Raw genomic sequence first — 11,108 nt, forward strand, 5'->3', positions numbered from 1 at the left:
AAAGGTTGTCACCATCAGGGCTCTTATCACAGCTCCTGACTCTGACCCCTCTGTCTCTGTCCCTTGCGCTGCTGTTTTCACTCAGTTTGAGCTTGTGACGCTCTCCTCTTTAGAGGATGTGGTTCGCCATATTAAGCCCACAGGTTCCCCACGGGATCCTGTCCCTCCACAATTCTTTAAAGAAATTTTTCCTAGTATACAACAGTATGTCCTTGACATTATTAACAGCAGTCTGTCTTCTGGTGTGGTTCCTGCAAATTTCAAACATGCAGTAGTACAGCCACTGCTTAAGAAACCTGGCCTTGATCACACAGTTTTAGCGAACTATAGGCCTATTTCCAAGCTGCCTTTAGTCTCCAAGGTTTTAGAGAAAATTGTTTTTAGTCAACTGAAAGATTTTCTAGATGAAAATGGAATCTTTGAGGTTTTTCAGTCAGGTTTTAAAACCCTTCACAGCACAGAATCTGCATTACTAAGGGTTTTTAATGACATCCTTCTGGCATGTGATTCTGGTAACCATGTTGTTCTTGTCTTGCTTGACCTAACTGCTGCCTTTGACACAGTAGACCACAATATTTTAATTTCTCGATTACATGATGTAGTGGGTATTGGTGGCACTGCACTCAATTGGTTTAGGTCTTATTTGTCAGATAGAACTTTCTCTGTCAGCCTTCTCGGTTACGAATCGTCTTCTGCTCCTCTGTCATGTGGTGTCCCACAGGGCTCAATTTTAGGGCCACTGCTCTTTTCTCTGTATCTACTGCCTCTGGGTTCTATCCTTAGAAGGCATGGGATCTCATTTCACTGTTATGCCGATGACTGCCAAATTTATTTGACACTAAAACGCAAGGATGCCATCTCCATAAAACCTCTCTTGACATGTCTAGATGACATTAAAGCTTGGTTGGCTCGAAACTTTTTAAATTTTAATAAAAAGAAAACAGAAGTGTTGGTGTTTGGACCCAGTGGTCCCTGTGAGTCCTCCTCTGTTGTTTTAGGATCCCTGGAAGTCTATTTTAAATCTGTTGTTACTGACCTTGGTTTTAAGTTGGACAGTGATTTTAAATTGGACAACCAAATCAGAGCAGTGGTGAAGTCCAGTTTTTATCATTTAAGGCGACTGGCAAGACTAAAATCTTTTCTTTCGAGGCAGCACCTTGAAACAGTGATCCATGCTTTTATTTCTTCCCGCCTGGACTACTGTAACTCACTTTATGTGGGGGTCAGTCAGTCATTGCTCTCACGTCTGCAGCTGGTTCAAAATGCGGCTGCACGACTCCTAACAGGAACTCGAAAAAGAGAGCATATAACCCCCGTGCTGGCCTCTCTGCACTGGCTGCCTGTGTCTTTTAGAGTTAATTTTAAAATTCTTATGTTTGTTTTTAAATGTCTACACAGTCTTGCCCCGCCTTACCTCTCTGAGCTTCTTCATCCCCACATACCCTGTCGGTCTCTCAGGTCAGCTGACCAGCTGCTCCTGGAGGTACCGAGATCCAGGAGGAAGCTCAGAGGGGACAGGGCCTTCTCTATTGTGGCTCCAAAATTATGGAATAATTTGCCCATGCATGTTAGAGAGGCCCCTTCACTGTCCACTTTTAAATCACGTCTTAAAACCCACTTTTATTCCTTGGCTTTTAACCTCAGTGAGACTTAGTTTCTTTTTTAATGCAGTAGTTATTTAATTAATGATTTCACTCTTCTTTTATTTGTTTTTTATTTATATCTCATGTAATTTTATTTTACAGTTCCGATGTACAGCACTTTGTGTCAGCTGTGGTTGTTTTAAAGTGCTTTATAAATAAAGTTGATGATGATGATGATGAAAATAGACAACAGCTCAGCAACCATGATGAACAGAAGTGGTGAGCTGCTACATCCCTGCCTTATCCCTCTATTAACCTCAAACCTTGAACATGTACCATGTTCTAGCAAAACAGAGCTGTTAATGTCATTATATAGCATCTCTATAACATTGATAAATTCCTCTCCAAAACCAAAAGACTGCAGAGTTTTTAATATGAACGTATGTTCAACTGAGTCAAATGCTTTGTAAAAATCCAAGAACAGGATGTACCCTCTCTCTTGGATTAATTCACTGTATTCAAGGAGATCCAAAACCAGCCTAATATTGTTATGAATTAGTCTTCCTTTCAAAAAACCTGATTGTGTTTCACTGATAATGTTTGAGATGCCTTTCTTTAGCCTCAGCTACAGCTCCAGACAGGATCTTATAGTCAGTGTTTAGTAAGGTGATGGGTCTTAAATTGTCTAAAATTCTTTTATCCTTACCCGATTTAGGGATCAGGGTTATCAGCCCTTGTTTCATGCTCGGCATCACTTCTTTTTTCTCTATCGATTCCTTTAATGCATCAAACAATAAAGTTCTTAGGTCCTTCCAGAAGAATTGATAAAAATTAGTAGTGAGTCCATCTGTCCCTGGGGACTTGTTTAATGCCATTTTCATGACCACCAAATCCAGTTCCTCAATTTTAAGCTCTGAATCACACAGATCTTTGAACGGCTTGTCAATACATGGGATGAGATTATGAATCTTATCAAAGAAACTATCAGAATCAGCTGCTGAATATTCTGAGGAGTACAATTTGGAATAAAAAGTGAAGACTTCTTTTCCAATCTTTCTGAAATCTTTACATTCAGTCCCATTTATCAACAAGCTTGAGATTAGATTTCTCTGCTGTCTGCACTTTTCCAGATTACTAAAATATGATGAGTTCTTTTCACCTGCCTCAATCCACTTGGCTCTCGATCTTATAAAGGCACCCTGGGCTTTCTCTAGGTAAAGATCGTCTAATTTAGTTTGTAACTCCATCAATTTATTCTTTTCTTGCACGTTTAGTTTTTCTTTACTACAGCACTGAGTTATTTCACGAAGTAAATTACTTTCATATTCCCGTTTTTCCCTGTTCAGTTCTTTGCAGAATTTTATAGTGAATTCTCTGATTTTGAATTTAATAAGTTCCCATTTCTGTATATTACCCACTACTGAGTCATCATTTTTTATATCTGTAATTTTATGTCTAATTTTATCACAATACTTGTCCTTATTTAAAAGGCTGGCATTAAATTTCCAATATCCCCTGCTACTACGTTTCATCCTTGTTGGTTCTAAGACAAGATCAATGAAACAGTGATCAGATAGGGGTGCTTTGGAGATTTTAGATGGTGAAGTACACCTCAAAATGTCATCGCTCACTAACCAATAATCAATTCTTGACCTGCTTTCTCCATTAGGTTTAAACCATGAATAATTCTTAACTCCAGGATTCAAACTTCTCCAAATGTCTGTAAAATTATTATCACTAGAAAAGTTCTCAATAATGTTATTCTGTTGCCTCCTTCCTAAGCGAGGAGGCCATCTGTCCATCCATTCATCTGAGGTCATGTTCCAGTCTCCTCCTACTAGGATGTAATCTGTGGGGTACATAACTTTAAACTCTGAAATAACATTTGTTAGATTTTCCAATAGACGTTTATTTTGACCTTCGTTATTATGTCCATAAAGATTTGTAACAATTAGAAATATACCTTCGCTCTTCAAGCTGCAGTTGACCAATGACCCTCACTATCAGCTTTATATGTTATAATCTCCCCTGGGAACTTATTAAAACAAATCGCCACACCTCCAGATCTGTTAGATCCACGACTGAAAAGAATCTTGTCTCCCCACTGATTAGCCCAAAAGGTAACATCGGCATCCACAGAGTGAGTCTCTTGTAAAAACAGACAGTGACATTTTTGCCCCTTGCAAAATAAAAAAAGTGCCTTTCTCTTAACAATTTCCTTCAAACCCCGAACGTTTAATGAACCAAAAGAAATTTTTGAGTGAACCATAATAAGAGTATGCTAAGAAAATAACTTTTTTTTAAAAAGAAAAGAAAAATATATAAACATGAGTTTAAATTGTAACACTTGTCACCAACTCAGTGACTAATAACCTTTAACTTTAAGTAGAACTCTTTTGTCCCATTAATAATATTCCACTGTATACAGTCTTACATCAAGTCTTTCATTCAACGTCGATGATCCTCCGTCCTTCGATGTATCCATGAGGACCCCGGAAAAAGGCCCGTTTCCCAGCCCGTCTGGCTTGTTCAATTTGCGGCCACAGCCGCCTCCTCTCTTCCCAGTCCTCCCGCGGCAGTACCTCAGCGAAGTGGAAACCGCCGTTCTTACAGACAGCCGAATCTTTGGTGCGACGCCAAATCTCCTCTTTCACGTGTCTCAGAGCAAACAGAATGATGATATGTCGGACCTTGTTCTCAATCTTCTTCCCAACTCTATGCACCACATCCACAGATTCTTCAAGCTTTGATATCATATCAGGTGCGATCTTGCCAAGAATTCCAATAACCAGCGATCTGACACCTTCATCTCTTTTCTCTTCTAATCCTTTAATCCGGAGGCACCACCTCATTTTGTACCTTTCTTGCTCTCACACTCTCTCCTTGAGATCGTAGTTATCTTTGGTCAACTGCTCGTTTCGTCTCTCCAACTCTTTAACCTTTTGTTTACATTCTTTCACCTCCTCCGAGTTGAACTGAACCGCTTTGGCTAGGCTGGCTAGCATCGTACTAGCTTGCTTGCATTGCACACTCAGGTCAGCTAGCTGCTCGTCCACTCTTTTTTCAAGGTTTAGAATTGCTTTCAATATAGTAGCATTGGAGACTTCGTCACTTTCACTTATCTCTGCTGACTTAGCTTTCTTTTCTGCAGGCTTCTTACAAGGTGTAGATCCTAATAACAAACCGTGGGTAACACAGGAAGTCAAAGCTGTCCTCAACATGAAGAAGAAGGCTTTCAGGAGCAAAGTGAAGGAGGAGATGAAGGCAGCACAGCGGGAGGTGAAACGCTGCCTGAGGGAAGCAAAGGACACCTACAGGAGGAAGGTGGAGCAGAAGTTGGAGAGGAACAACATGAGGGAGGTCTGGAATGGTGTGAAAACCATCACAGGCCACAACACCAAGAAAAGCACAGTGGGGGGGACTGTGGAGAAGGCAAACGAACTTAACAACTTCTTCAACAGGTTTGACCAGCCCACAACCCCCCCACCCTCACCTTCACTACAGAGTCCAATCCCCACTCTCCTACCTCCCTCGCTTCCCCCCCTTCCTGACACCATGACACCCCCCTCCTCCAATCCCTCTCTCAGCAGCAAGACATCTCCCCCCCTCCCCTCCTCCCAAACATCTCCCAGTGTCACAGTGGATCAGGTCAGGAGACAACTGAGGAAGCTTCGCCCCAGAAAGGCAGCAGGCCCAGACAAGGTGTGTCCTAGGATGCTAAAGGCGTGTGCTGCTGAACTTGGGGAGCCGCTACAACGAGTCTTCAACCTCAGTCTGCGACTGGGGAGAGTGCCCGCCCTATGGAAGACATCCTGCATCGTCCCAGTCCCCCAAAAGAACCGGCCCAATGAGCTGAATGACTTCCGACCGGTGGCACTGACGTCACATCTTATGAAGACTCTAGAGCGGCTCTTCCTCAACCTCCTCCGACCACAGGTACAACATGCCCAGGACCCACTACAGTTTGCATACAAGGCGGGTGTCGGAGTGGAGGATGCCATCCTGTACCTCCTACACAGAGCCCACTCACACCTGGATGGGGGAAAAGGCACGGTCAGGATCCTGTTTCTTGACTTTTCCAGTGCCTTTAATACCATCCGGCCCTGTATGCTTCAAGAAAAACTGAACAGGATGGAGGTGGACCCCTGCCTGGTGGCTTGGATCTCCGACTACCTCACCGACAGACCACAGTACGTCAGGCTGAAGGACATCACGTCTGACACAGTGGTCAGCAGCACAGGAGCACCACAGGGAACTGTGCTGTCCCCTCTTCTCTTCACCCTGTACACCTCTGACTTCTGCTACAACTCTGAATTATGCCACATTCAGAAGTTTGCAGACGACACAGCCATCATGGGGTGTATCTGGGATGATCAGGAAGAGGAGTACAGAAGTCTGGTGAGGAACTTTGTCGCATGGAGTCACACAAACCACCTGCAACTCAACACCTCAAAGACTAAGGAACTGGTTGTGGACTTCGGGAGGTCTAGAGCAGGTCCACTGCCGGTTCAGATAGAGGGGGAGGAGGTGGAGGTGGTCAACAAGTACAAGTACCTCGGGCTGTGGGTGGACAATAAACTGGACTGGTCATGCAACACAGAGTACCTGTATAAAAAAGCCCAAAGCCGACTGTACTTCCTCAGGAGGCTGAGGTCTTTTAACATCTGCAGGAAGCTCCTGAGGATGTTTTACCAGTCGGTGGTTGCTGGAGTACTTTTCTATGCTGTGGTGTGCTGGGGGAGCAGCACAGCAAAGAAGGACTCCTCCAGGCTGGAGAAACTGATCAGGAGGGCTAGCTCTGTGGTCGGCATGAAGCTGGACACTCTGGTGACAGTGGCAGAGAAAAGGACATTAAAGAAACTGATGGGCATTATGGACAATGCCAGACATCCTCTGCACACGGCCATAAACAATCAGAAGAGTCTGTTCAGTGACAGGTTGCTTCTCCCAAAGACAAGAACTAACAGACTTAAAAACTCCTTTGTCCCACACGCCATCAGACTGTTTAACTCCTCCCTGGAGGGGAGAGGGAGGGGAAACAGGAGGACAAAGGAGGGGGGAACAACTAAGCTGTAGTGCCTCTTCACCTCACTGTGCAATACCTTTTGTGCAATACTTTTGTAAATAGTCAACGGTGCAATAGACTCAATACTTGAAATGTGCAATTCACTTGTATTTTTATTTTTATTCCTATTTATTCTATTTATCCCCTTCGTATATTTTATTTATATTGTCTCTGTATTTATTTATATAAAAAAAAAAAAAAACACCCAGCACGCCCCTGTGGGCGGTTTATCCTTCAAGCTCGGGTCCTCTACCAGAGGCCTGGGAGCTTGAGGGTCCTGCGCAGTATCTTAGCTGTTCCCAGGACTGCGCTCTTCTGGACAGAGATCTCCGATGTTATTCCCGGGATCTGCTGGAGCCACTCGCCTAGCTTGGGAGTCACCGCACCTAGTGCTCCGATTACCACGGGGACCACCGTTACCTTCACCCTCCACATCCTCTCGAGCTCTTCTCTGAGCCCTTGGTATTTCTCCAGCTTCTCGTGTTCCTTCTTCCTGATATTGCTGTCATTCGGAACCGCTACATCGATCACTACGGCCGTCTTCTTCTGTTTGTCTACCACCACTATGTCCGGTTGGTTAGCCACCACCATTTTGTCCGTCTGTATCTGGAAGTCCCACAGGATCTTAGCTCGGTCATTCTCCACCACCCTTGGGGGCATCTCCCATTTTGACCTCGGGACTTCCAGGTTATACTCGGCACAGATGTTCCTGTACACTATGCCGGCCACTTGGTTATGGCGTTCCATGTATGCCTTGCCTGCTAGCATCTTGCACCCTGCTGTTATGTGCTGGATTGTCTCTGGGGCATCTTTACACAGCCTGCACCTGGGGTCTTGCCTGGTGTGATAGACCCCAGCCTCTATGGATCTTGTACTCAGAGCTTGTTCTTGTGCTGCCATGATTAGTGCCTCTGTGCTGTCTTTCAGTCCAGCTTTGTCCAGCCACTGGTAGGATTTCTGGATATCAGCCACCTCCTCTATCTGCCGGTGGTACATACCGTGCAGGGGCCTGTCCTTCCATGATGGTTCCTCGTCTCCCTCCTCTTTCTTGGGTTTCTGCTGCCTGAGGTATTCACTGAGCACTCGGTCAGTTGGGGCCATCTTCCCAATGTATTCTTGGATGTCCAAGCCGGGGCTCGATTACAAGGCGAACTCCTAACTCTTGAGCCACGATCGCCCAGTGGGGACATGGGGACATTTCAATTTCCAGCAGGAAGCTCCCCCTTTTTGTTAAACCCTTTAGATCAGGGGTCGGCAACCTGCGGCTCTTTAGTCCTTATAGTGCGGCTCCGCGTGGTTTGTGAAAATAAATTAGCTGAAGTGTATTTTATTTATGTTAGTTCTTTTTTTAACTTGTAGTTCTAAATTGGAAGATTATTGTGATTTTGCAATATACAAATAAAATTATATTTTCTTATTTTTTCATCGCTCAAAATAAGCGTCACACTCGCGGAAGCCGGTGTACCCGGCGAAACGCCGTGCATTTATCGAGCCTTTCAACCCCAGATAGGCCAATTATGGCTCTTTGGCTCTTTGGGTCTTAAAGGTTGCTGACCCCTGCTTTAGATGAACAGAGTTTTTTAATTAAATACATAATCTTTAATAAATGTTCTCTTTTATAAAAAGTAGGATAATTAAAAAAACTTTTATTATACCTCTATTGAGTAGAAAAAAAACTCGTGTTTTCTGTCGTCTGTTATATAATATTAGGGATGTTTGTGACAATTAATTTCTTAATCGGCTGGACTAACCAATAGTCCACAACCAGGAAACACTGAAATTTTAAGTTAAGTTTGAAAACAGTTTAAAAAAAAATACCCCATTCCAAAATGTCTTGTGACAATCTCATTGGCTTAGGGAGTGATGATGTCATAGATCTTAAGAATCTTAAGTCCTTTGATGTTTTTCCTTAAGTAGGGGTGAGAAACAGCAAGTTTTAGTTCGTTTCAGCAGCATCTGTGTTTGCAGCCTACAAAACGTTCACCACAAGCTCTTCAAAGTCATCGTATAGAAACTCCAACATGTTTCCAAGAAAAAAACAACCAATTCAAAAAGATTACGCCGCCTCTCCTTCCTGGCGTGGCCGGCCAATTTCCCCAAATGGCTCCTCATCCTTCCAAAGGGCGTTAGAGGAGAGTAGGAAGGAAAACTACCTTCTCCAGAAAAAAATGCAACAAATTGAAGAAGAGAAACTTCAACTGGAGGACAAATGTAGACGAATGGAAGCCCAAAATAAAGAGCTGGAAGAAAGACAACAGCGCCAGCCGGACATAAAAATTATTAATGAGGGCTGGGGAATCAAGTTTGCTCAGAGCCGAGAGCAGATTGTGCACCTCATTAAAGAAAACAGGCAAAAGGCAGAACTAAAAGAAATGACCAACCATCTCCAAGACAAGAAAACGATGACTGATAAGATACAACGGGATCTCCAATACATGGACCGAAAAAATCGGCTCCTCCAAAGACAGCTCCATGAAGCTGTGGAAGAAAAGAAAGAATTCCTCCAACAGAAGGAAGAGCAGGACAAAAAGCAACGAGACATGCAGCACGAACTGAAGAGCATGCAGGAAAAATACCGCATGCTGAAAGAAAGCCTGGATGAAACACTGCGCCAAAATAAAGACCTTCTTCAACAGAAAGAGCAACAGCAGGAAAGACTGAAAGAAGGAAAACGTATCGTCCAGGACTTTGAGTCTAAAAATCTAAAACTGCAAGAGTTTTGTAATCAGCTGGAGGACAAAGCAACTAAAGTGGAAGAAGAAAAGGACAAACTGGAGAAACGCTGCTCACAGATGCAGAGAAGGATCGATCAGATAGCGAGAAACAACTCCGAGCTCGTTAAGGGGATTTTGGTGGAATTCAATAACTTGAAGCGTGAAAACACTCAAATGCAGGCGCAAAAACAACAAGAAGACAAAATACATGAAGACCTGCAGCTCACGCTCCAAGAAATCCAGAAAAGAAACGAGCAGTTAGAAGACAAGCACAAAGAGGTCCAACAGAGAAATGCAGACATGCACAAGGACAAGCTGATACAGGAGGCAACATCCAAACAACTCAAAGACAAGCTTGAAGAACAACAAGCAACATTGGAAGAGGTGGAACAAAGATGTGAGAAACTTGAAGAACAAAACGCAGAAACCATCGATGAGCTGAGAAATCTCATCCTGGAGAAAAAAGCGCTCGTGGAAAAGTGCATGAAAAAAAAGAAAAAATGGTTCCACTTGTTCCGGAGGAGAGACGCTACTGCTTCCTCACCTGATGTAGCCTCGTCTTGCTCCACCTCTGTTAACCCCCCCAACCAGTCCCGGCCGTTGACTGTCCCCTCCTGAGCCTGGTTCTGCCGGAGGTTCCTGCCCGTTTAAAGGCAGTTTTTCCTCCCCACTGTCGCCAACTGCTTGCTCAGAGGGGATTGTTGGGCTTTTCTCTCCTCTGCCTTGTTTCTTCATTTACTTGTTTAACTTTTTTCATTATTACTTCATTTTACCTTGTTTCTTCATTTACTTGTTTAACTTTTTTCATTATTACTTCATTTTACCTTGTTTCTTCATTTACTTGCTTGTTTAACTTTTTTCAACTTATCTAAATAATAAACCAATTAAATTTATCCTTTGAGTATTTTTCATCTCATCTTTACAGAATCTTTCCAAAACATTTTCAAACATTCAGATCTGTCTTTTATTTTCTTCTTGAAGCCTCATAAATGGTGAACTAAAAACCCGGAACATGGTTTGAAACATAGTTTCAGCTGAAACTGGCATAACATGCTGTGTGTGTGTGTGTGTGTGTGTGTGTGTGTGTGTGTGTGTGTGTGTGTGTGTGTGTGTGTGTGTGTGTGTGTCAGGATATCACTAGTTAGGTCATCATGTTTAGACTCATTCACTCCAAAATTATTTAGGCCAAATCTTTAAAACAGTGTCATTTCATACACATTTTCAATTCACTTCAATCGCACAAATGCAGAAATAATTATTTGCAGTATCTTATTTATTATGAGAATGTCATGCCTGATCATTTGTACCTACACCACCAAAAATGGGGGCAAAAGGGAGGAGATCATGTTTAATCGGTTATAAGAAAAGGTCAGAAATATAAGTGCCGACATGAGCAGTGTCCACAGAAACCTCTGACTCTCAGCTCAAAGCTCATATAAACCATTTCTACAACCAGCAAACAAACAAAGACACCGAACAGTTAAAAGAGCAGTGACGTCACCACGAATCTGTGGTCAGGTAATATCCATGTTTTGATTGATGATTTTCTGGAGTTAAATGTGAACCGAAGCATATTTTGGGTGTTATATGCTATTAAATACTTTTTAATTTATTTAAAAGTATTTAATAGCATATAACACCCAAAACATGCTGGGTGTGGAAATAAAAAAATCAGAATTTCCTCTGTTTGAGTCACAGTAACTTTGACATAGTAACATTTGCAGTAAGTCCTAAATGTTCACCTTT

The sequence above is a fragment of the Rhamphochromis longiceps genome, linkage group LG3, assembly GCF_057381845.1.
Source record: "Rhamphochromis longiceps isolate RC_006_pf linkage group LG3, R_longiceps_female_GT1.1, whole genome shotgun sequence".
NCBI lineage: Eukaryota > Metazoa > Chordata > Actinopteri > Cichliformes > Cichlidae > Rhamphochromis > Rhamphochromis longiceps.